The sequence below is a fragment of the Pogona vitticeps genome, chromosome 4 (genome assembly GCF_051106095.1).
Source record: "Pogona vitticeps strain Pit_001003342236 chromosome 4, PviZW2.1, whole genome shotgun sequence".
In the NCBI taxonomy this organism is placed as follows: domain Eukaryota; kingdom Metazoa; phylum Chordata; class Lepidosauria; order Squamata; family Agamidae; genus Pogona; species Pogona vitticeps.
In genome coordinates, this window is record NC_135786.1 from 17,266,363 (window position 1) to 17,293,704 (window position 27,342).

General features: G+C 42.0%; 1 protein-coding gene across 5 annotated transcripts in view; it reads left to right on the plus strand.

Annotated features, from left to right (window-relative positions):
* LOC110081075 (disheveled-associated activator of morphogenesis 2) overlaps positions 1 to 27,342 on the plus strand; it is a 114,276-nt gene that overhangs the window by 40,069 nt on the left and 46,865 nt on the right. For 2 of the 5 annotated variants that reach the window (XM_072996830.2, XM_072996829.2), the window contains exons 2-6: positions 8,968 to 9,102; positions 11,030 to 11,116; positions 14,485 to 14,658; positions 16,425 to 16,573; positions 26,948 to 27,121. The gene's annotated coding sequence lies outside the window, so the exon portion shown is untranslated. Of the gene's footprint in view, positions 1 to 8,967; positions 9,103 to 10,934; positions 11,117 to 14,484; positions 14,659 to 16,424; positions 16,574 to 26,947; positions 27,122 to 27,342 lie in introns of all 5 variants that reach the window. The other 3 variants (XM_078392159.1, XM_078392160.1, XM_072996831.2) reach the window with 3 other exon arrangements.

Sequence of the window (27,342 nt, forward strand, 5' to 3'; positions counted from 1 at the left end):
ATTCCTCAGCTCTGGGAGAAAATGAGACAACAGTGAGGTATTTTTAATCAGCAGTTCACCATAATTTGCACAATTATTATTGTCATTAATAACAACAATGACAATAACAATAACAGAATCGCAGAGCTGGAAGGGACTCTATGGATCATTGAGTCCAGCCCCTACTAAGGAGGCACAGTGGGGAATCAAACTTCCAACCATAAACCTAAACTGCTGAGCTATCCAGCATGCAAAACAGAAATACAGAAGGCCCAGCTTGCTCTTAAATGTGGTCAGAAATGGAAACATTAAGAGAAAAGCATTAACACACAGTTAAATTAAGAGAGCTGGTAATATCTGTTGACCAGGGCTATAATAAATATCATAATTAAATGAACTAACAGAGTCTGTGCACAACAGTTTCTAGCATATTGGGGGAAAAAACCACTTGAAGAGTAAAAACTGATATTCTCCCTCGTGTTTGTGCCAGCAATTCATAGTAACAATCACTTGGTCTTTGTTAAAATGTTAAGTAACTTTTACAGTTTAGAAACATATGTATAATAGAATAAAACTCATTGTGCTTAGACATATTGGTACTTGTTATATACATATTTGATTTATTGACAGACATATTTGCTATAATGAATAAGAAACTCTCACATCCTAATACTATTACACATTTAACCCTATCTGGCCCTATCAAAGATAACTATATCCTACATATTTGCCCTGTCTGATTACTATTACATATTGGACTGTATCTGAGAGAACTACTAACTGAGACCTGCTTTATATATATGTGTGGTTGATGCCAGACACATTCTGACATGCCTCACTATGCAAATATGACATTCTAATCCTTTCATACAAACACATATGCACACACTGAGGACCTGATCACACAACCAAAAATCCTGGGAGTTGATCTGTGTTATAAACCGTGCTGGATGTCAGGCTTACACAATGAATTTCAAAGTGTTTATTTATTTTCCTCTGAATTGTATTATTTTCTTAGGAAGCAAATTAAAATAAACAGCCACCAGAGAGCCATTTATTTTAGCACAGAGTTTTTAAAATTTACTTAAGCCCATTGTGATCCTTACAGCCAGTTTTAAAAGGGAACATTTCAATTACAGTATGAATGCAGGAAATGACTCAAAAATCATGTGAAATGAGTTGACTAAAATTAAAATGCTATATATTGTGGGTTGTTTTTAAAATGTAGATAGACACTTACACACACACACTGTGTTGTGCAGTTACACATACCAACAATATCTGAGTAAGATGGTAGAAGTGCAAGCTGTCTCATGGAATGAGGGGGGGAGGAGAAGTGTCATCTTCCCCTTGCTGTCCTTCTCTCCTTCCCACATTCCCCACACTGATGCTATACAGGAACATTTGGGGTGGCAGGGGGAGAAGAAGAAGGTGGTGGCAGCAACAGGTGTTCCTTATGTTGTTGACTGCCTTTGAAGCAAGGCTGCTACACAGCAGGCAGTTCACCTAACGTCTGGGTCTTTGTGGGATGCCACCCCTAATAACTTATCTCTGAAAAACCACACCTTAGGAAGTCAGCCTCCTGTATAGCAACTGTGCTCTGAAGATGGCCAGGTGGCCAGCAGTGGCTCAGCAGAATCCACTGCCTCTATTTTTGACCTCTCCCTTCTCTTCCCTCTCGTTGTAAGTGTTCTTGCATGGCGGTGGTGTGCATGGGTCGAGGACTCAGGCAGGGCATTAAGTGGGAGCCACCATCCCAAGTACTCTGCAGCCTGAGAGGACTGCCTCACTCCAGCTCATGGCCTGCCTGCCTATAAAATAAGAACTAACCAGGATCTCTGCTCCTGGCATAGTCACACTCTCAGCCCACAATTCCTGTATTGGTGATTCCCCAGCAACTATCCTTTTGGAGACATGGGGGAAGTAATTGTGTAATTAAGCTTGAAGGATAACATCAGTGCTTATGGATAGAATAAAACCCATGAGAAGCAACTCCCATCTTCTAACAGTAACAGCAGCAATGCACTAGCAGAGAAGAGGTGGTCAAAGAAATTTCTAAAACAGAGAAGACAAATCCATCTATAAATGGATTATACTCCATGACTTCTACTTTACTTGCCTCTTGGTGATTTGTCTTTTTCTTTTCCTCCCTTCTTTTCTCTACATGGCATTTTTATGTCCCAAACTATGGCAGACCTCCTTGCTTCAAGGCAGTTCCTGGCGGCCTGACTTCTATTCGGTTTTGTGGTACTCCTTTGTTCTATTAGATGATCAGTTCATTTTTGAAGATGGTGGCTTTGAACCAAAGCCTGCCTCATGAAATAAATCTTTTTGATCTCTCCACTTTGTTTCTCCTTTAGAAATAATACTGCGATTTGGGAGAGAAGGATGAGATAAAGAGAGGGCATTGCCCCAAATATCAGATTCTGGGATTTAGATGAGACGTTTCATAGTGTCCAAGCCCGCTAGTCCAGATGTGTGGGTCACTTCAGCCTATGCTGGTCTTTTGCATAGCTTTGAAAGATTATTATTATTTTTTAAAAGACTAGAGCTCTCTGAATTTCCCAGCCATCATGGCTATTGACAGATACTGTTCCATCAGTGGAATGATCCAACTCATACAGTCTATAGTTCCCAGGGGATACGGACAGAACAAAGAAGATCCCAGGAAGAGTGCAGAGTAGATGGGCAAGATGTAGAACCCATTATCTTCCTGAGCAAACTAGCTTTCAACATTTCTACTTTTTGGAGGATCACTCTGTATTTGTTTTTTAAAAATGTTCATTAGAAGTAGAAAGCCACGAAACAAAATGAATGTTACTATGCTAGCCTTAAAATAATGAGCAACATTTAGTAGTAGTCCCTATAGGATTCAGTCCATTGAAATAGTTGAGAGCAATGTTGGATTTATCTGAAGGCTCCAAGCTCTTAGCTGGTAAAAAGTGATTATGGTGATAAGAAAGGCCCTGGACAATGATTGGTTGAACTGCCCTTTTGTCAGAGAAGGACAGGGCAGGTAAAACAGCCAATGAAAAGAGGAATAGAAGCAGGGCCTTGAGAACAGAGGGAATGGTCGAAATCAAGTGATCTTTCCTACCCTACAATTCACGATGACAACTACTCCCCATCATCCCCACCTGCTGGCCCTACTGGGTGGGGATGATGGTAATTGTAGTCTGCCAATATCTGGGGTTTAGCAAAGCCTAGTCCAAAAGAATGAGGAGATATTAAAAATGCCAAATGGAATGAGCACGTAAGAAAAAAAATGGGAAGAAATATGAAGACAGGAGATTAGCAATAACATGACCGTGCTGCAACATAGGTGATGTTTTAAAATGCCAGTGAGCTAAATATGTTTGTGAGTACACAAGCCAGCTTCAGCATTAGGGGTCGAAATGACCTTCTAAGCAATTGCACTCCTACAGTTCCAGCTCTCTGTAACTGAAAACATGCCCAGTTCATGGCATCACATCTGGTTCATTACATCTGGCCTCGCCCATCACATTTTGTTAGGCTTTAGAACCACCAGCTGCCTTTGTGACATTTCACAGGAAGAAAACTGTTACCCACGAAAAAAACAGAAAAGAAAAGATGGTGTCTTGAGTGTAACAGAAAGGTGAACATATGGAGAGCAAATCACTGCTTATATGTTAAATGAAAAACACCAGAACTCGCTACTTGGAGTACGGATGCTGAATTTAAGGCCGCCAGAAAAATAAAGCATGCTTCTCCCTTCAACCATGCTGTGGCTTGGGGGTGCCAGACCCTGTTTACTTTGAAATCTGTGTTTAACTCTTATGGCTGCCCCACTCAAGACATAACTGCAAGGCATAAACAGTTGATCAAGACACATACCCTTAACTCCTGGATCTGTATCAGCCTCCCAGCATCCTCTCTGGCCACCACGTGGAGCCACCATGACAGGAGAGGGGCTAGCCAGGCAGCCACCATCAAACTGGGGATCGCCACAGTGCCAATAGCAGGGTAGGTAAGCCCGAGACCCACCTTTCTCAGACCACTTCTTGGAGACCAACATCAGCTCAGTGTTTATCAAATGTTTATTTACTGAAATATTCATTTATTTATTGGGGGGGAATCAATCATGTACAATCAAAACCTTGCTTAGATCTGTGCAATTCAAGGGAGAAGTAGGCAAGTCTTCAGAAAATTCATTTCATATAATCTTATCCAAAGACGTGCGCACGACTGTCCTTTATTTCCTCCAGCATCTGATTACAGATGTGCAGTGAGATTGGAAACAAGACGTAACAAACACCTTTAAAGAAAGCTGGGCTCAGCATTTTTCCCACTGCAGCAAGCAAATGCAATTAATTTTTTGAAGTAAAAGATGCTATTTTAGAATTAAGTGACTTCCTGTCCTTCTGGAAATTGTTTGTCTTTGTGTGTTATGGGAACAATTTAATGCTCTTTCTGGTGTGTTCACACTATGGAGAAACAGAGCTGTCTCAGGCCGCCAGGCACACCTGGGCAAGGTATTTTAGTCCCCCAGAGTATGGATGTAAATCCACATTTGTCCAGTCTTCAAATGCAAGGAAGGGATAGCATAAAATTGTTCTCCCTTCTGAGAGAGAATAAGGTATTTTGTAGGGCTCTTGAGAAGAGAAGAGTATGGGAAAGACAGCAATTGTTGTATGCACATTAAACAAATATATACACATCTTGATGTGAATAACTCAGATTGCACAAAGTGACAGTGGCTGTTGCTTTGTTGCATGGTTTAGAATCATGGGATAGGTTTGTTTGTTTGTTTGTTTGTTTTTGCATCTTTTAAAAACAATCAACCTGTTATCTTCTGCTTGCTGTGTTCAAAATAGAAATAATATTTAGGAAAAAAAATAAAATAACAAAAACAATTATTTAGGAAAAAAAATAACAAAAATAAAAAAGACAAAAAACATGGTACACCATAAAGACTGTTGTTATTTTCAATGTGAGCTTTTGTGGAAAACCCCACTTCTTCAGAACAGAAGAGAAAGAGATTTTACATGGCATCAAAATATAGAGATGAAAATATGGAGATCATCTTGGGCTGGTGAGAAATTCAGTTGGTGTTTAACATTGTGTAGTGATAGCATCTTTGATATGCAGGTATTTCATTGAAGGTTGTGCTGTAAAGGATGTGAGAACCTCCCTCAGTGTTCCTTCTCAGCCTCTTACCAAGATAAGAGGGATCTTGTGGGCCCTGAAGTACTGTATATCAGTCAAGAAAAATGAAGAATTTAGGAAGCATTTTTGGCATTCCCGCCACAGATCACATTTTGTTATAAAATCCATGTAGAATTAGACCTATAATGTGAGCATGCTGTGACATTGTCATCTGAAAATGTAGGGACTACCACAGCTTGACCCCATTTGTGGGTAACAAGAGGAATCAGGGAATGCAAGACATGGGCATCAAACTCTAACCCTACCCTTAAGGTTAACCATCAATGCTCTAAAATTCTTATGAAGACCAGAACTACCATACAACTCATTCAACATTTCTTGTTCATCTTAGTGGAGAGAGCAACGGGAAAAAAAGCAAGCTGCTTTGTACCAGATCTAGCTTGCCATGGTATACTCTGGAACATGGTAACTTACCAGCAGCGATCTTTCATATCTCCTGCTAAGCCTGGAGGGGGTAAGGACAGATTCTGGCCCACCACCATGTAAAGCAGAAGCTCTGCTATGGCATCTTCCCATAGAGAATAAGTGGGAGAAGAATGTGAGAAAGTAAGCAATTTTGCCCTCATAGATTACAATGGAATATCTTACTCTCCTGGAACCACAATTTGATGCAGAATCTATAGAAAACCATACTTACAATTTTGGCATTCTAAACCACTCTCGGAGGCAAAGAGTATCCCCAGATTTCAACCACTTAACTTACACAACCATTCCCCTGCCATTGGTTCAGTCTTGACATTGGGTTTCTTGGTTCGCTGAGCCAACAGAATGCAGGTGAGCAAAAACTGTCCTGTGCATTTGTGTGTGTGTGTGTGTGTGTGTGTGTGTGTGTGTGTGTGTGTGTGCGTGCGTGCGTGGGTGTGTGTGCGTGCGCAAATCACGACGAAGCAGAGACTTTGTTTTTCAGTAGTCTGGACCACATCTGAAGGAAATTCAAATTTCTTGGAGATGGGGATAGATATATACTGAGGTCGAAGCAAAGCAAAGCTTAAAATGCTCTCTGAGTGGTTCACAATTTACCGCATTTTTCACTGTATAAGACCCCCCAATTTTCTAACCCAAAATTAAGAAACCTAAGTGGGGCTTAGCAAGTGGAGGGGAAAACAGGGATCAAAGCCCTGCAGGATCGCTTGTTTTTCTCTCTCTCCTCAGCTTACTTCTGTGTATAAGATGACCCTCAATTTTTAGTCTAAAGATTTTAGACAAAAGTATAGTTTTATACATGGAAAAATACGGTAATTATGTAGGCTACACATTGCTTCCACCTCCCCCTGCACAGCAAGCTGGGTACTCCCTTTACTGACTTCGGAAGAATGGGAAGGCTGAGTCAACTTTGAGCTTGCTACCTGAGCGTGTCGGGATCGAACTGAGGTCCTGTGCAGAGTCTTGATTGCAATACTGCAGTTTAACAACTGCACCATGTGGTCAGGAAATGTTTACAGCACCAGAAGTATACATTTATTTTATGTTTAATTCTAAGGGCTCACTGGGAGCCCTAGAATTAAACATAAAATGGAATTTTACCATTGCTCTGGTAAAAGTACTTGGTTGAACACTGGTTATTTCAGTTTTCACTATTTATTATTTATTGATTATTTGACTTCCAACCTGCCCCTCTAGACAGAGTCTACTCTGCTTATAAAAAGTTATAAAACATCATAAAATATAATCATATAAAATCATCATTGTAACTATCAAAATATATCGTAAAACAATCACATGATTAAATCAATAAATTTAAAAGTTCAAGATGGAGGAAAGAGGGAACTAAAGAAAAAAGCAAATCAGTTGTTTGCATCTAGATGATGCAAAGATATATCAGATAAGAAAGTGTTTTTTTCTTTGGTCTTTTGTGCATTTTTTTCTTTCATTGTTCTTGTTCAGGGATTTGTTCTGGGCAGTGGAGTTTAGCGCTACAGCACTTCCTATGGAGAGTTCATTCCAGTGTCAGAGGCTACCAGCTGGATACCTTTAATTAGCAATTAAAATTAACTTTAAAAATTGGGGAGAGGGAGCTCCAGAGGCTGAGCTGCCGTGCCGAAGTCAATGTGTACGGATTTCTTTCCTAGAGGGGCAACTTCTACAAATGTGCCTTTTGACAGCGTAATGTTGATGCGAATACCAGTTCCCTTTAAGAAAAATTGTGACAACTTGTGCTCATTTGGCATGGAAATACGCCACTCTAGGCAAGCCCTCACTTGTGTTTTCTGACTCTGGGTATAGAACGGACTTAATTCTGCATGCAGAAACAGATCTTCCAACATGGGTATTTTTATACCCAATAATGTAATGAAATTAAAACTGGGGTTAAAAAAAACCCCACAAAGCACAGAGTGCATGTTTCCCTCTTAGCCCAGGAGACTAAAAATGTACACATTTATAAAAGGCTGTATCCCTCACTGCTCATGTGGTTTGAGTCATCCTCACACAGAAACCAGTTCAAATGTTCCAGTCATCAAACCCTCTCTATCAAATAGAGTCTCCCCTCATGAACTTGCCCGAGTGGGTCATCCAAAGAGGCCTTTCGCTTGGTCCTACAACCATCACAGGAGCATTTGGTGGGCCTGGGTGGCGTTCTTAAAGAGATTCTTGTGCCTTACTGTGTTTTCATGTTGCTTCTGTTTACCATCTTTTATGGTGGTATTTGTTTGATCCTTCATAGTATTTGTGTGCTTCTTGTTTTTAGCTTTAAATATTGTCTTTGAATGATGTAAGCCTTCCTGGGTCCTTCTAAAGGAAAAAAAGCAGGGTAGAAATAGGTAGGCAGGTAGGTAGGTAGGTAGGTAGGTAGGTAGGTAGGTAGGTAGGTAGGTAGGTAGGTAGGTAGGTAGGTAGGTAGACAGATAGATAGCAACTATATTTGGGTTTGATGAATGCATTCTACTCTGTCTGTAAGAAGTTATATGATATTCCTGTTTAATTTTGCTCCATTAATATGACTTCTTTTTTATTACCTCTAAATGTATATCAAGTATTGATTTAAATGTGTATTGTCTCTCAAAATACCTGCTTTCTTACCTTAAAATTTACTTTTGAAAACACACATTCAGTTAAATGTAAAATCTGGCAAAATTTGGAGAAGTGCTTATCTGGTGGATATCAGAACCAGTTATTATGGTTTGTCTAGACATCAGATCATTTTGCATAGAAATTCACAAACTCTGAATTCATGAAGCATCCCTATGTAAGCTTGCACTTATTGGATTCAAATTAAATTAAAAGCAATACATCATGTGTACAGCTAAGCTTCAAAACAGCTTCCCTTTTGTTGTTTACATGCAAGAGGCAATAAATTCTGACAGTTTCAGGAACTGCTCAAACTGGGAGCGAAAGCATTTTTCTGGCACCATCTAGCTAAGCTCCCTCTAAATATCTGATGATACCAGTTTAGCTTCTCACTCTTTGATATGTAGTGCTTTGTACTACAGGAGAGACTAGGACACCATACAATTCAGACTTGATATCCTTCCTTACTTCTTGCTTTCTAGGCTCAGCTAAGTCAGAAAGATTACCTCCTAGCAACCTGAGCACCGAAATGCTACCACCCTGTATTTCAAAAAAAGTACAAAGCCCTGTATATTTGATATCTTGTAGGCTCCTGCTGGGCTTCAAAGGGAGATTATATTCACTAGGCAGGTTGCCGATAAAACATAAAATATGAATGAAATAGTAATATTACGACTGATACTGCAGATGTAGCTGTCAGGGGTCCTTCTGTAGCCTGACTTGCTGGCTACAGAGGGGAAACCTCCTGCATTTTGTTTTTGTTTTAAATAATATATATAATTCTTTTTTTAACAGCTAAGCCAAGAAAAAGTCCTAAGAATTATGAGGATGGTCAAAAACAAAGAACTGAGCATTGATGAAGCCTTGGATTTAGCAGAAAGAGAAAAATGGATAGAAGAGAAAGCAAGAATAGAGCAAGAATTTCAAGTGGTAAAGACTCTCTCCACCCTACCCACATTTTCTGTAATCTGATAGAGTTTATTTATTTTTATTTCCTTACATTTATTTAAAACACTTTTTCTGGCTCAAATGAATTTTTATGGATCAAATATAAGTGATATGTTTTGTGCACTCCAAAAAGCTATATGACTCTATAAACCAGTTTTTAAATTTACTTCTCTGAGGCTGCAAACAAACTATGGCCAGCCTTTCAATTAGAAAGTGAAAATATGTTCTACCACCACAGAAACATCTTCAAAGCCACTGTGTTTACAAAACCAACATATGGAAACAACTCTTTGGTTCTCCCCAATAAACAATCACCAAACAAAACCAAGATAACGTTCATCTTGCAAAGCTGTGAAAGATATTAAAAGTTAATCATATGGCCTTTTCTCCTTAAGTCAGCTCTGCTTCTAACTTTAAAGCTACTACTTCTTTTTTTGGCTCTAAGCATGTAGTCCTATCTAGTCAAAGTGCCACTGTCTATGCCAAGTTATTAATATTTATATGGAAATCAATTCATTAAAGAGAGAGAGCACACAAAACAACCAGCAATATTTGAAATTATCTTAAACCCCCCCCATCCAGCAGCGGTTTGTTGAAATAGCATTTTACCAATAAGCTTTGCAAAAGCCCTGGGGGGGGGGAGAGAGAAAGGAACTTTAGTGTTCCCAACCAAACCTAGATAGGTTGAATGTTGTGGATCTGGCATCACCATGCAAAATCATTTGTCAGATGCCAGCACCCTGGGAACTATGGCTGACATCCTGTCTCAGGTGTGCGTTGTTTTAAAAGAATCTAGCACCCCTAAAGATATCAGGTGACTGGCTTGCACCCCTAAATGGTATCTTGAACCCACTGCCCAAAGCTCGGAAAATTTACTTTGCCAGAGTTTGAATATATATTTTTATTGGGAAAGAAGCTACAAGCCAAAACCAGTAAGATACCATTGTACAGTGGACCCTCTACTTACGGAATTAATCCATATTGGAACGGTGGCTGCAGGTCGAAAAGTCTGTAGGTCGAATCTCCATTGACCTACAATGCATTGAAAACTGATTAATGTCGTAACCGGCCATTTTTGTTCCATTTTTGTTCCATTTTGGTTTTTTTCTGGTCCGTAGGTCGATTCTTCGGCTGCAAGTCGAACCTAAATTTTGCAGCCAGAGAAGTCTGTAACTCGAAAAGTCTGTAAGTGGAGCTCTCTGTAAGTCGAGGGTCCACTGTAATTTAGGAAACAGCAACCATGTGTTATTAATTTACCTTATTCACTCTTTATGGTGCTATTTTCTTCTTATTTTTCCAGTCCTCTTTCTTTTGCTGCTTCCACCAATCCCCCTGCCCCCAATCATTCTCTGTGTTCATATTGTAACCTACTTGACAATGACAGTTATTGTTAGCGTTCGGCAACCCCGGGTCAGCTTGAGTTGCAAGCACAGTACATTAAATTGTGGCATTGTATTGATACAGCAGTCATGCAGTACCTTGCTCTAAACAATAATTTGCTGGTATAGCAGTCTGTGGAATTGGGAGAGCTTTCAATAGCTCTTGGGGGAACTGTTGACAGTGTCGAGATTCTCAGATTGAAAATATAAATAGAATTAAATGGGCAACTTTGATTTGTGAATATCAGCTCCCTTTCTTGTTCCTACAGTACTCCAAATTGCCCTTTATCTGTCTTGGCTGGTTTGCTTACATTTTCCTTCCTCTCTCTTTTACACTTGATGCTCCCACTAGTCACAAATCATCAGGATTTGTGGGTGCTCACAATTTCCAAAAAAATTCAATCCATTAAGGTGCTATAATTCATCCCATGACAGGTGTTCTGGAAGTCATGGAAACATGAAAGAGGACGTTACAGTCTGATGAACAGAAGGTGCACAATGACTTATTGAAGTACACTAATCTTTTGCAGGATTTCCAAGACTTACCTAAGTGCTCACAAGTCAACTTTGTTGTCTACAAATATAACCGTTATCGGTGGCAGAAACGGATTTTGCAGGTACATGTATGGATGTAACCTTCCACTTCTTTATTTCTGGCAGTTGTGAGCAAAACCCTCCATGATTCATGAACACCCACCTATAACATGCCTATCCTTGCAGACCATCAAATTTCCCAGGGCCAATGTTCTGTTGAATTTTGCTGAGTGGAAAATTTCATTGCTGCATAATGCACAAACCATTCTGCTCGTGAATGAATTGCCATTGTGCAAGTGGAGTTTTGGGTTTCTTTGCAATGCTTGCTCAAACAATGTGATCCCACATTATACATCAGGTGTAACTTTCAACTTTGTAGACATTCAGTTGGATACTGCCCAGAAATATGTAATGGATGGATCTGCAGAATTTAATGTGGAGTAGAGATGGACACAAAATGACCCACAAAGAAAAAAACCAACCAACCATGAAGTAGGCCATTTTGTAGCTTGTTTCATGGTGCTGTGGGGGAAACACGCCTGCTCAGAACAAAATGAAACCCAGAACTATTATCAGTGTTGGCAATTATACACTTCATTTTTGAGTGCCTCGTCCCTGGCCAGATGGCCTGACACCACTCAATCAGTTCCCTAGGCAATGGTGGGTTGAACCTAGAGAAAACTGTTCTGTAAGGTTGATTGTCAGGTCAAGCAGCCAACCATGGAGCTCCAAATCTTCTCTTGGGGAGTAGCTGATTATAGGAGCCACATGCTGGGAACTTCGGCTGGTGCTTTCACTTTTGCAGCAGCTGGCATGAGAACAGCACCCTTAAGTAGCTAGTAGCTCATCTGTTCACCTTGCTCCCTTTCTGTTCCCTCCCCAACCCACCTTACAATGAGCCACACCCTGTCTCCACTTCCTTCACATGAACACCTCATTTCATTTTCTCCAAGTCAGCTTTCCTGGGGGGACCTGGTTTTGAGGTCTATAACTTGGACATCCCAGATCTGATCTTTGCCACACTTGTAGGGGATGGGGAGGAGAGTCAGCTGAAGATTTGCTGTGAGTTTGTTGTCTCTAAGTCATGTAGCAGCTGTTCTACCACTCCAAGAAGAGACAAAGTGCATGGACCACAGAACTGTTTCATTGGAAAGTTCGTGGCTCATGGTTTATGAACAATGAACCATCATGAATGGCTTTTCCCCCCAGTTTGTGCCCATCTCTAGTGTGGAAGCTTTCTCTGGACTGTACCACTTCAGATTGGGGGGAGGGAGTCAGAAAATTCATCTTCAAACTCTCCCTCATCTAATAAACTTTTACAAATAAAGAAGGATGTCAGGGACAATTATTGTTCCCAACCTGGTAGACTTTATTGGCTTTGAAGCTCTGTTATGTTTTTGTAACTTGTTTTGTTATGTTTTTGTAACGTTTAGTTAGTGTTGTGCTGAGCTGCAAAGGATCATTTCACTGACCTTAACATTGATCTTTTGCGTCAGCTGTAATTTGGGCATGAAATGAAACCAAGGACCTGCAGTGCAAAATTATAAGTCTGTAGGACTTTCATCTGGTTTGGAATCATAGTGTTTTGGGGAGATTTAAACCTTCCCAGCTGATTTAATTTCAAAATCTGGTGTGTCATGCAAAGGTTAGAAAGAAAAGGTGCTGCTTCAAGTGGAGAAAGGTACCAGTAATAACACATAATGGTTTTCCTCAGTTATGTATCTTACATTTACTATGCTTTGTTTTGTGATTGGTTCTTGCAAATCAGATTGCTGATACACAGATCCTTCAAAAAAAAATCTTCAGCCCTGAGTGTATGCACTTGTTCATGCATGCCAAAAAGTGGGAATTTATGGAATAGCCATTAGCTAACACTTGCAGAAATATACATACACACAGACACCAATTTTTTTCCAGTTCTCTTTTGGCGCGCATCTTTTTATACAGATTTACCTACTTGCACCCTTGTTGAATTCTACTTGATGGCTTACTAACTTAAACATTCATTTGCCATCAGCTTCATTAGCTGTTTTGTTCCCTTGCTGCAGAAACTGGGAAGTGTTTAACCACGAGCTCACAGGAAACCACTGTGTGTAGGCAGGTTTAATGAACCTGCTCAGCTGTCCAGCCTGGAGTGTATTTTCTCCTTTAGCCACTTACTGCATTTCCACACACGATTAGAAATCAGTGCTGTGCGCTGAAGTGAGACAGTCCATACTCCTGACTGTGGTTTTCATCCGTGACTGTATCCTGCTGTACAAACAACTCTAAGCAAAGGGAAACTCTTTATTTGAAAGAGGCCCCCTGCTGTCTTTCTTCCTTGGTCCTTTTCTAGCAGAATCACATGAATAGAAGGGGGAAAAATCCTATAGATAAATATGAGACTAGCAGTATTTTATCAGAAGGCATTTAAGTAGCACAGCTGTCCCTACCATTAGGCAGAATCAAGTGCACCCCTCAGGCTCCAGGTGTTAACAGGTGGCAGCAAGATTCTAGAGAAAAATGCTGTACGGGTGGCTGGCCCTGGGCTCCCTGAGATGCCCTCCGCTCCAGATCCAGTCCTGTGATTAGACAAAGTGAGAGACAGGCTTCTAGAGTGAGCAAAATTTGCTGCTCTCCCGCAACTCATCTTCACCACTCTGAAGAGCTGCTGCTGGTGATTTATACAGCTCTCCCTTTGCTTTTAATGCCTAGCCTGATCAAGAGTCCTGTAGGACTCTAACCCGAACTCATTTTTGAGATTGTAGTGCTCTAAAACAGTAGAGAGGTGACAATCCTAGTTATTAGATTTTACACCAGAAATAGAGATGGGCAGAAACTGCTGGTTTGGCCCGGAGGAGGGGAGGCAAAGAAGCTAGGATGCTGCCTCCTAGCGGGTGCCTGCCAGAGCAGGGCAGGGCACCAAACCGCTGAACACCTCTTGCAGCGCTCAATGAACCAGGCTGAACCGCCAAGCCAGAAGTTTGTGCCCATCTCTAAGTAGGACCACATGGCTTTTTCTTTTTCTTCCTCCCCCTTCCCTTTTCTGGGCTAGAGGGCTAATTCATGTTCAAGGAGGATCATTCACTTGTTAACACACTTATCCCTTTTAAGCATATAGAGAACTAGCTCAGTTCCCATCTAACCTCAGCAGAGCGGCGAAGACTTGAGCATCAAAGAAGAAACAAACGAGTGGCATATCTGCCTTTCAGCATGGCTGGGGGGAAATCTACGACATCTGGCTTAGCAAAGGATACCCAAGAACCAGAGTACCTGGATTCCATGCTTCTGAGCCTATGATGAAGTAGAACTTGGAAATGTTGGGCAGTATCCTGTTGAAGACAGACATGCAAGGAGCTCAAGCTGTGGAAACAGTTTCAGTAAATGAATGCACATATTAATTTTTAAAAGAAATATGGGAGGAAAACATGTCCATAATTTTTTTTTTACCAAAAAATCCCTCTGTTTTCAGATTGATTTCAGCACAAAGATGATTTTTAACATTGAGAAAGGGAGCATCAGAAAGCAGTTCCCCTTTTCCCAAGTCAAATCCTGTGCATATAGTGAAGGCAGGCGCTTCAGGATCAGCTTTTATGGGCGCCCGGATTATGAATTGGAAGCAGCATCCGTGGAGGACAAAAATAAAGTAAGTGAAAGTATGGGGGCCTTATTGTATAGCAGGATGAAGCAAGAGTGAACATTCTGTGCCGAGGAGCAAATTACTGGCATGTTATAGACAACCCATCATTAAAGGAGAAAATTCCTTAAGTGTTGATTGTGTGTGACTGTCACACTCAGAGCACCTTCTCTATCTCCCATAATTTGCAGGGGTGTTCTCCGGAAGCCCCAATCCAGAATGACACTAAGTTGATTCAGATTTGTAGCATTCCTTAATAGACATGGGCACAAACCTTGGTTCAGAGCGCCACAGGTGCAGCATGTACCTTTCACCCATCTCTCTCCCCCCCCCGCCCCCAGATCCCCTGCTCACCAGCTGACATATGCTCCTCTTCTCCTCTTTAGCTGTTTGACCCGTCCCTGGCAGGAGCACAGGTTTGCCTGTCCAGCTTCCTTGTCTGAGTGAGTGATCAAGGGAAGGGAGCATGCAGCGCCTGTGGAGCTGTGCACATAGATTGGCACAAACCTCTGAATGGAGGTTTGGGCCCATCTCTTTTCCTTAATCAAAGCTGGACTGGTGAAAGAATTGCCCCAAAATCTGAATTCCCCTGAAGAGTTGTTAGCAATTTGGGTTCCAATAAGACACAGATGGTTTAAAGGTAAAGGTAAAGGTTCCCCTTGACAATTTTTGTCCAGTCGTGTTCGACTCTAGGGGGCGGTGCTCATCCCCATTTCCAAGCCATAGAGCCAGCGTTTTGTCCGAAGACAATCTTCCGTGGTCACATGGCCAGTGCGACTTAGACACGGAACGCTGTTACCTTCCCACCGAGGTGGTCCCTATTTATCTACTTGCATTTGCATGCTTTCGAACCGCTAGGTTGGCGGGAGCTGGGACAAGTGACGGGCGCTCACTCCGTCGCGTGGATTCGATCTTATGACTGCTTGGTCTTCTGACCCTGCAGCACAGGCTTCTGCGGTTTAGCCCGCAGCGCCACCACGTCCACAGATGGTTTACCTCTGAAAAATGATGCATTGCACTTCGCCCTCCATATTAGGAACACACCAAGGTGGGAAGATGATGAAGGGAGAGGCGAATGGTCTAGTTTTGTGACGGACAGATTTAGCTTCTCGTCACAAGGAACGGATTTACAAGGCTCCTCCTTATCTTGTTGCTTGGAGAAGTGGGAGGTTAAAACAGCACATCACAGAACTGTTTCAGTGTTCCATGCACTCTGCTAGTTAAATCTCCCTCTTTTAGTGGGACTTAGAGGTGTGTGACTTTAAGTGCTTGCTTGGGTGCTTATGTTTCAAAAAGTTTTGTCGTACAGCAGAGATGCATAGGACCCCCCATATCTGCAGGAGGTTGTTCCAAGTTGAAAAATGTGAATTATAGCAAATGCTATTTCAGTGGCAAACACTATACATGGCATGGTTTCTGGCTCTCTCTAGTGGCCAGTTCTGGTAACTTTAGATTGACATTTCTAGGATTTTTCTTTTAATATTTTCAGACTGTGAATAAGTGAATCACTGATCCTGATCCTGCAGATAAGGGGGGTCCTACTTTATATGATTTGTAGCAGGCCTTGAATTCTTAGTTCTTTATATTTGTTCAAAAAGCACATTGACATCATCTATCAAAGCACACATACTTTGCTTGTGTTGTGCTGGTATCAGGCATAAGAAACACCTTCTACCTGCTGTTCTGCAATGCCGTTAGTTTTAGACTTTCCTTTCAGGTCTATTGGGGCTTTGATATCTACAGCAACACCCCTTGATCCTTCATTTGTTTTGTAGATAACACATCTTTTGAGTAAAGTTATTGAACGTAATGCTTGCAGAGAACTTGGAGAACTTTGCTCTGGTCAGCCTGAAACATGTGATGTGATACACGAAGGGCTTCTGGATGTAAAGCTAGAGATGCCATCGTCCATTCAATGGGTGAAGTATGAAATCTAGAGTTGATTGAGATCATTTCGCTTTAAATTGCTTTCCTGTCTCTGTTTACACAGCAGTACATCTGACTGAATTCCCAAGGGACTGCTCTTAGGACTACATGCTCAATTAATTAATTGATCAAAACATATGAACCTCTTTTTCACTTAAGAAAATCCCTGAGGTGTTTTAACAATTAACAAAATGTAGAACAGCATTGGAACATTAATTTTAAACATCAGTAATGAAAATGGTCAAAAAAGCACGAAACAGAACGGCATTCTAAATACATTCATCAATGACTTTTCAATTTTCAGTCTCAAAAGGAAAAAAAAAATGCAGGCATTTGTGTGTTACCAGAAACTCAGTAAGTAGGTGTCGAGCAGATGCTATGAGGAGGAAGATTCCAGACTGTTGGCATTACAGCTTTTAGACAGACAGACAGACAGACAGACAGACAGAAAGACAGACAGACAGACAGACAGACAGACAGACAGACAGACAGACAGACAGACATTTTCTTGTTATTGAAGGAAAGTATATAGAAATAGAAATCTCAAACTGAATTGTACACTATGGAATTCTTTCATTTTGGGGCCACGGTGAGGGAAAAGGGCTGAGAGTGCAATCCCATTCACAGGGGCTCTTTCTAAACTAGTCACATCCAGAACATGAACCTCTGGATAGCTCAGCGGTTTAGGTATCTGGTTGTGGAGCCAGAGGCTGGGAGTTCAATCCTTGCCTCCTTGACAGCAGCTGGACCCAATGATCCATAGGGTCCCTTCCAGATCTACAGTTTTAAGATGATGATCATCATCATCATGAGGTAAGGTTACATAATGCAGCACAAGGAGTTGCAGGGGGAGGGAAGGAAAAACCTCTCTCTGACCTTTCCAAGTCTGTCTCCCAAGGAAGCCAGAAATAAATGCACATGGGTGTCCAGATGCTGCCTTGTCGTGGCGAAGGGGCTTGAGTAACTCAGAGAAGATATGGGCTATGCCGTGCAGGGACACCCAAGATGGACAGGACATAGTGGAGAGTTCCGACTAAACGCAATCCACCTGGAGTAGGAAATGGCAATGCCACTCCAGTATCTTTGCCAAGAACGGCCCATTATCAGAAACAAAAGGCTAAAAGATATGACGCTGGAAGATGGGCCCCTCAGGTCGAAAGGCATCCAACATGCTACTGAGGAAGAGCGGAGGACAAGTACAAGTAACTCCAGAGCTAATGATGTGGTTGGGCCAAAGCCGAAAGGATGCTCAGCTGTGGATGTGCCTGGAAGTGAAAGGAAAGTCCGATGCTGCAAAGAACAATACTGCATAGGAACCTGGAATGTAAGATCTATGAACCTCAGGAAGCGGGAGGTGGTCAAACAGGAGATGGCAAGAATAAACAATGACATCCTGGGCATCAGTGAACTAAAATGGACAGGAATGGGCGAATTCAGCTCAGATGATTATCATATCTACTATTGTGGGCAAGAATCCCGTAGAAGGAATGGAGTAGCCTTCATAGTCAACAAAAGAGTGGGGAAAGCCGTAATGGGATATAATCTCAAAAATGATAGAATGATGTCAATACGAATCCAAGGCAGACCTTTCAACATCACAATAATCCAAGTTTATGCACAAACCTCCATTGCTGAGGAGACTGAAATTGAACAATTTTATGAAGATTTACAACACCTTCTAGAACTGACACCAAAGAAAGATGTTCTTCTCATTCTAGGGGACTGGAATGCTAAAGTAGGGAGCCAAGAGATAAAAGGAACAACAGGGAAGTTTGGCCTTGGAGTTCAAAATGAAGCAGGGCAAAGGCTAATAGAGTTTTGTCAAGAGAACAAGCTAGTGATCACAAACACTCTTTTCCAACAACACAAGAGGCGACTCTATAAATGGAAATCACCAGATGGGCAATATCGAAATCAGATTGATTATATTCTCTGCAGCCAAGTGTGGAGAAGCTCTATACAGTCAGCAAAAACAAGACCTGGAGCTGACTGCGGCTCTGATCATCAGCTTCTCATAGCAAAATTCAAGCTTAAACTGAAGAGAGTAGGAAAAACCACTGGGCTGTGTTTAGTCGTTTAGTCGTGTCCGACTCTTCGTGACCCCATGGACCAGAGCACGTCAGGCCCTCCTGTCTTCTACTGCCTCCCGGAGTTGTGTCAGGTTCATGTTGGTTGCTTCGCAGACACTGTCCAGCCATCTCATCCTCGGTCGTCCCCTTCTCCTCTTGCCATCACACTTTCCCAACATCAGGGTCTTTTCCAGGGAGTCTTTTCTTCTCATTAGATGGCCAAAGTACTGGAGCCTCAGCTTCAGGATCTGTCCTTCCAGTGAGCACTCAGGGTTGATTTCCTTTAGAACTGATAGGTTTGTTCTCCTTGCAGTCCAGGGGATTCTCAAGAGCCTCCTCCAGCACCACAATTCAAAGGCATCAATTCTTCGGCGGTCTGCTTTCTTTATGGTCCAGCTCTCACTTCCATACATCACGACAGGAAAAACCATAGCTTTGACTATTCGGACTTTTGTTGGCAAGGTGATGTCTCTGCTTTTCAAGATGCTGTCCAGATTTGTCATCGCTTTCCTCCCAAGAAGAAGGCGCCTTTTAATTTCAGGGCTGCTGTCTCCATCTGCAGTGATCATGGAGCCGAGGAGGATAAAATTTGACACTGCCTCCATATCTTCCCCTTCTATTTCCCAGGAGGTGATGGGACCAGTGGCCATGATCTTAGTTTTTTTGATGTTGAGTTTCAGACCGTTTTTTGCACTCTCCTCTTTCACTCTCATTACAAGGTTCTTTAATTCCTCCTCACTTTCTGCCATCAGAGTGGTATCATCTGCATATCGGAGGTTGTTGATATTTCTTCCGGCAATCTTAATTCCGGCTTGGGTTTCTTCCAGTCCAGCCTTCCGCATGATGTATTCTGCATATAAGTTAAATAAGCTGGGGGACAATATACAGCCTTGCCGTACTCCTTTCCCAATTTTGAACCACTCAGTTGTTCCATGACCAGTTCTAACTGTTGCTTCCTGTCCCACATATAGGTTTCTCAGGAGACAGATAAAGTGGTCAGGCACTCCCATTTCTTTAAGGACTTGCCATAGTTTGCTGTGGTCCACACAGTCAAAGGCTTTCGCATAGTCAATGAAGCAGAAGTAGATATTTTTCTGGAACTCTCTGGCTTTCTCCATAATCCAGCGCAAGTTAGCAATTTGGTCTCGAGTTCCTCTGCCTCTTCGGAATCCAGCTTGTACTTCTGGGAGTTCTCGGTCCACATACTGCTGAAGCCTACCTTGCAGGATTTTGAGCATAACCTTGCTAGCGTGTGAAATGAGTGCAATTGTACGGTAGTTGGAGCATTCTTTGGCACTGCCTTTCTTTGGGATTGGGATGTAGACTGATCTTTTCCAATCCTCTGGCCACTGTTGAGTTTTCCAAACTTGCTGGCATATTGAATGTAGCACCTTAACAGCATCATCTTTCAAGATTTTAAATAGTTCAACTGGAATGCCATCACCTCCACTGGCCTTGTTGTTAGCCAGGCTTTCTAAGGCCCACTTGACTTCGCTCTCCAGGATGTCTGGCTCAAGGTCAGCAACTACATTGTCTGGGTTGTCCGGGATATCCACATCTTTCTGATATAATTCCTCTGTGTATTCTTGCCACCTCTTCTTGACGTCTTCTGCTTCTGTTAGGTCCCTCCCATTTTTGTCTTTTATCATGTTCATCTTTGCGCAAAATGTTCCTCTAATATCTCCAATTTTCCTGAACAGATCTCTGGTCTTTCCTTTTCTGTTATCTTCCTCTATTTCTTTGCATTGTTCATTTAAGAAGGCCCTCTTGTCTCTCCTTGCTATTCTTTGGAAGTCTGAATTCAAGTTTCTGTAACTTTCCCTATCTCCCTTGCATTTTGCTTCCCTTCTCCTCTCTGCTATTTCTAAGGCCTCGTTGGACAGCCACTTTGCTTTCTTGCATTTCCTTTTCTTTGGGATGGTTTTCGTTGCTGCCTCCTGGACAATGTTACGAGCCTCTATCCAAAGTTCTTCAGGCACTCTGTCCACCAAATCTAGTTCCTTAAATCTGTTCTTTACTTCCACTGTGTATTCATAAGGGATTTGGTTTAGATTATACCTGAGTGGCCCAGTGGTTTTTCCTAATCTCTTCAGTCTAAGCTTGAATTTTGCTATGAGAAGCTGATGATCAGAACCGCAGTCAGCTCCAGGTCTTGTTTTTGCTGACTGTATAGAGCTTCTCCATCTTTGGCTGCAGAGAATATAATCAATCTGATTTCGATATTGCCCATCTGGTGATTTCCATGTATAGAGTCGCCTCTTGTGTTGTTGGAAAAGAGTGTTTGTGATGACCAGCTTATTCTCTTGACAAAACTCTATTAGCCTTTGTCCTGCTTCGTTCTGAACCCCAAGGCCAAACTTCCCTGTTGTTCCTTTTATCTCTTGGCTCCCTACTTTAGCATTCCAGTCCCCTAGAATGAGAAGAACATCTTTCTTTGGTGTCAGTTCTAGAAGGTGTTGTAAATCTTCATAGAATTGTTCAATTTCAGTCTCCTCAGCAATGCTGGTTGGTGCATAAACTTGGATTATTGTGATGTTGAATGGTCTGCCTTGGATTCGTATTGACATCATTCTATCATTTTTGAGATTGTATCCCATTACAGCTTTTCCCACTCTTTTGTTGACTATGAGGGCTACTCCATTCCTTCTACGGGATTCTTGTCCACAATAGTAGATATGATAATCATCTGAGCTGAATTCGCCCATTCCTGTCCATTTTAGTTCACTGATGCCCAGGATGTCGATGTTTATTCTTGCCATCTCCTGTTTGACCACCTCCAGCTTCCCAATGTTCATAGATCTTACATTCCAGGTTCCTATGCAGTATTGTTCTTTGCAGCATTGGATTTTCCTTTCACTTCCAGGCACGTCCACAGCTGAGCGTCCTTTCGGCTTTGGCCCAACCACTTCATTAGCTCTGGAGCTACTTGTACTTGTCCTCCGCTCTTCCTCAGTAGCATGTTGGACGCCTTCCGACCTGAGGGGCCCATCTTCCAGCGTCATATCTTTTAGCCTTTTGTTTCTGATCATGGGGCGTTCTTGGCAAAGATACTGGAGTGGCTTGCCATTTCCTACTCCAGGTGGATTGCGTTTAGTCGGAACTCTCCACTATGTCCTGTCCGTCTTGGGTGTCCCTGCACGGCATAGCCCATAGTTTCTCTGAGTTACTCAAGCCCCTTCGCCACGACAAGGCAGCAATCCATGAAGAAGCTAGTCAGGTATAATATAAACCATATCCCTTATGAATACACATTGGAAGTAAAGAACAGATTCAAGGACCTTGATTTGATGGACAGAGTGCCTGAAGAACTTTGGATAGAGGCTCATAACATTGTACAGGAGGCAGCAACAAAAACCATCCCAAAGAAAAGGAAATGCAAGAAAGCAAAGTGGCTGTCCAACGAGGCCTTAGAAATAGCAGAGAGGAGAAGGGAAACAAAATGCAAGGGAGATAGGGAAAGCAACAGAAAATTGAATGCAGACTTCCAAAGAATAGCAAGCAGAGACAAGAGGGCCTTCTTAAATGAACAACGCAAAGAAATAGAGGAAAATAACAGAAAAGGAAAAACTAGAGATCTGTTCAGGAAGATTGGAGCTATTGGAGGAACATTTTGTGCAAAGATGAACATGATAAAGGACAAAAATGGGAGGGACCTAACAGAAGCAGAAGACATCAAGAAGAGGTGGCAAGAATACACAGAGGAATTATATCAGAAAGATTTGGATATCCCGGACAACCCGGACAATGTAGTTGCTGACCTTGAGCCAGACATCCTGGAGAGTGAAGTCAAGTGGGCCTTAGAAAGCCTAGCTAATAACAAGGCCAGTGCAGGTCATGACATTCCAGTTGAACTATTTAAAATCTTCAAAGATGATGCAGTTAAGTTTGGAAAACTCAACAGTGGCCAGAGGACTGGAAAGATCAGTCTACATCCCAATCCCAAAGAAGGGCAGTGCCAAAGAATGCTCCAACTACCTTACAATTGCACTCATTTCACACACTAGCAAGGTTATGCTCAAAATCCTACAAGGTAGGCTTCAGCAGTATGTGGACCGAGAACTCCCAGAAGTACAAGCTGGATTCCGAAGGGGCAGAGGAACTAGAGACCAAATTGCAAACATGCGCTGGATTATAAAGTCAGAGAATTCCAGAAAAACATCTACTTCTGCTTCACTGACTATGCAAAAGCCTTTGACTGTGTGGACCACAACAAACTATGGCAAGTCCTTAAAGAAATGGGAGTGCCTGACCACCTTATCTATCTCCTGAGAAACCTATATGCGGGACAGGAAGCAACAGTTAGAACTGGATATGGAACAACTGATTAGTTCAAAATTGGGAAAGGAGTACGACAAGGCTGTATATTGTCCCCCGGCTTATTTAACTTATATGCAGAATACATCATGCGGAAGACTGGACTGGAGGAATCCCAAGCCGTAATTAAGATTGCCAGAAGAAATATCAACAACCTCCGATATGCAGATGATACCACTCTGATGGCAGAAAGTGAGGAGGAATTAAAGAACCTTGTAATGAGGGTGAAAGAGGAGAGTGCAAAAAACGGCCTGAAGCTCAACATCAAAAAAACTAAGATCATGGCCACTGGTCCCATTACCTCCTGGGAAATTGAAGGGGAAGATATGGAGGCAGTGACAGATTTTACTTTCTTGGGCTACATGATCACTGCAGATGGAGACAGCAGCCCCGAAATTAAAAGACGCCTGCTTCTTGGGAGGAAAGCGATGACAAACCTTGACAGCATCTTAAAAAGCAGAGACATTACCTTGCCAACAAAAGTCCGAATAGTCAAAGCTATGGTTTTTCCTGTCATGATGTATGGAAGTGAGAGCTGGGCCATAAAGAAAGCAGACCACCAAAGAATTGATGCCTTTGTATTGTGGTGTTGGAGGAGGCTCTTGAGAATCCCCTGGACTGCAAGGAGAACAAACCTATCAATTCTAAAAGAAATCAACCCTGAGTGCTTGCTGGAAGGACAGATCCTGAAGCTGAGGCTCCAGTACTTTGGCCATCTCATGGGAAAAGAAGACTCCTTGGAAAAGCCCTTGATGTTAGGAAAGTGTGAGGGCAAGAGGAGAAGGGGACAACAGAGGATGAGATGGCTGGACAGTGTCTGCCAAGCAACCAACATGAAATTGACACAACTACGGGAAGCAGTGGAAGATAGGAGGGCCTGGCGTGCTCTGGTCCATGGGGTCACGAAGAGTCAGACATGACTAAACAACTAAACGACGACGACGTCCAGATTCTCCAAGTGGTGAGAATCTCCAGGGGTTCAGCAGGTTCGAAAGGTCTTTAATTCCCTGTTGGTTTCCTTCTGGAAGGTAGCCGTAGACAGAGCCAAGTTAAGAAAAGGAGAGTTTCCTCTCTGTGTCAAGCTAAGCAGGCCTTGTGGCATTAACTGAAAATAGTTTTTCTTGGATTCCTGTTTTGTATTTAGAGCAGAATGTTGTTGTTTAGTCGTTAAGTGTAACAAAACAGACAAAAGCCTATCTCACAGCCATAAATACTCCACTCCCAAGCCAACTACACCAGAGTACAGGTTGCTGTCCTCTGAAGATGCCGGCCACAAAGACAGGCGAAACGTCAGGAAGAACAACCTTCAGAACATGGCCAAAGAGCCCGAAAAACCCAGAACAACTACTCTACTTGGGGTATTTTATATAATTAGTCAAAGTATCAACTAAAATAATAAAGAATCAAAATGTGTGACACCAGAAACTAAAACTGAAAAGATGACCTAGGATTCACACCTGATAACTTAAATCAAACCATGTTACATAAACCATAACCTAATAAATAAAATGTACAGTAGAAAGGGACTTGGTGGAGCTGTGGGTTAAACTGCAGAAGCCTCTGTGCTGCAAGGTCAGAACATCAAATCCACGTGATGGAGTCAGCTCCTGTTGCTTGTCCCAGCTCCTGCCAACCTAGCCATTCGAAAGCATGTAAAAATGCAAGTAGATAAATAGGCACCACCTCGGTGGGAAGGTAAGTGTTCTGTGTCTAGTCGCGTTGGCCATGTGACCATAGAAACTGTCTACAGAAAAATGCTGGCTCTATGGCTTGGAAACGGGGATGAGCACCATGCCCTAGAGTCGGGCACAACTGGTCAAATTGTCTAGGGGAACCTTTACTTTTACCTACAGTTGTATAATCAAGAGTGACAGTAGTGTAGGGGTCTCAGAAACTAGCTTCAGACATTGCCAAAGGCCTCCATAACAGTTCTGCCTTTATGAGTCTTCTAAAGAACGGTGAGATCCTGTAAGCAGGAGATGTCAAGGAGTGAACCTGGGTGCCTCCATCTGCAAAGCATGTGCTGTGCCCTGGAACTGTGGTCCATCCGTGGGCTGAATATAAATGATACATAGCAGATTTTATTTTTTTAAAAAAAGTGGATAATGCTGATTAGACATCAGTTATCTGGTAGGGATAAGGAGAACAGCCAAGTGTGAAGTGACTGTGGGAAGGCGAACTTTGAAGGCGAGAAAACGAATAGAAGTGAAGAAACACCAAACCGATCCTCTGCCCTGCAGGTGCTCTTACTCCTACATGGGCTTCCTAATGTTTTCAAGACATCAGTGGAAAACTAGAAACTGATGGGGTGAAAAGTTTAGGGGGAACTAAGGTGGCTTGGAAGTCTTAAACACTCTGTTCTTCTGTACACCTCGTTTGCTGATGATGACCCCCTCCTGTTGGTGCTTTGCAGAAAAGAAGGAGCCCGTGGGGTTTTGTGACACATACAGCAAAGAAAGGGAAGCATTACGGCAGTGTGAAATGTCATTTCTCCTTCAGTTTGATATACTCAGTTGTTGTCTATAAGTAAGATGGATGCACGGAGGAAAGGGATAGTCATCATGTTATTGAATGTTGTAAAGAAATGAATCCATGTCATTATCTACCAAAGAGAAGGATTACTTAGGACAGTGGTCCCCAACCTTGGGCCTCCAGATGTTCTTGGACTACACTTCCCAGAAACCTTCACCACCACCTCTGCTGGCCAGGATTTCTGGGAATTGAAGTCCAAGAACATCTGGAGGCCCAGGGTTGGGGACCACTGACTTAGGACACTGGGTCTCAACCTTACATATTTCATATCTCACTCATACCTGCTGAAATCCTATTGTCCTATTGAAATTTTTAAAACATGTTTTCAAAATTGTATTTTTTTAAAAATCCTGAGTAATGTTTGTTTTTTCAATTTATATTTTTGTATGACATTTTAAACTTGTTATTATTGCATAATTCTAATTGTTGTGAGCCGCCTTGGGCCCCCTATGGTGGGAGAGGTGGTAGATAATTAAAATGAAATAAAATAACTTCAGAAAAATCACGGTGGCTGGTGATGTCACCAGCCTTATACAGCATAAGCTATACGGCAGGACCTCAGCCTCTAAGAACTGAGGAAGGAACCATGAAGAGGATATTTTTCTTCTGCCTGAGAAGTCCTCTCTTTGTTTACAAGCATTCTGATATTTTATCTATCATTTCCAATCAGGTTGGAAGGATATAATTATTTTAGCTGGGGTCTAGCTTTAGAGATTAAACAAAACAAAGAAAATATTAATTTTGTTAGTAGCTGAATGTTGTAATAGTACTGCTGATTATTGTTTTTAATGTTGTGGTATAAGTAAAACAAAAAGATGATACAGTAAAGCACAATTCCTGGGAATTATTTTATTGCTATGGCAAAAGCACAAATATATGTATTATTTAAAAAAATCTTGATTTCATGTTATGAAACCCCTGAACCCACCTAAACTACTTATGTACCATGGTGGTTATACCAGTACTCTTGGTTGAGAACCATGGATTTAGCTACAACTCTTGTAAACCAGGAGGAATTACCATATTTTTCCATGTATAAGACTATACTTTTGTCTAAAATCTTTCGACTAAAAATTGAGGGCCGTCTTATACACGGAAGTAAGCTTAGGAGAGAACAAAAACAAGTGGAGGGGAAAGCAGGGATCAAAGCTATCCTGCAGCGCTTTGATCCTTCCCCCCCCCACCCTTGCTAAGCTCCACTTAGATTTCTTAATTTTGGATTAGAAAAGTGGGGGGTGTCTTATACATGGGGGCATCTTATACACAGAAAAATATGGTATCCTTTGTCACAAATGGGTGTTAGAAATGGAAAAATAGACGTGGTTTCTTAAAGCATGTGTTTTTAAAATAGGTTGTCACAGATGTGAAATGTGCATCTCATTGAATTGAAGGCCCTATCATTGCTAGAGTGGATACTTAGCAGAGTCTGCTTCCATTTTCACCTTTCTTTCCACTAGACACTTTGTGCAGCTGCGAGAACGGGAGTTAAGGTTACGCTGCATCGACCAGCCCCAGACGGAGAAGGCCTCTCCTGTAGCAAAAACAATTAGCCTGTCAAGTGGAGATGCAGTTGTCAGCAAGGAGGATGGTTCTGGGGCATTCTCCCTTCAAACAAAGGAAGCAAAGTATCTGTAAGTGTGTCTGGAATGGTTGAAAATTCTGTTCCGGGCACAATTCAAAGTGCTGTTTTTGACCTATGAAGCCCTAAACAGCTTGGGTCCAAGCGATCTCAAAAACAACATCTCCATTTAGGAGCCTGCCTGGGTTTTAAAATAACCAAGAAAGGCTTTTCTCTTGATCCCAGCACGAGAGAGGGCCTTCTCTGGTGCTGCTCATAGACTCTGGAACTCCC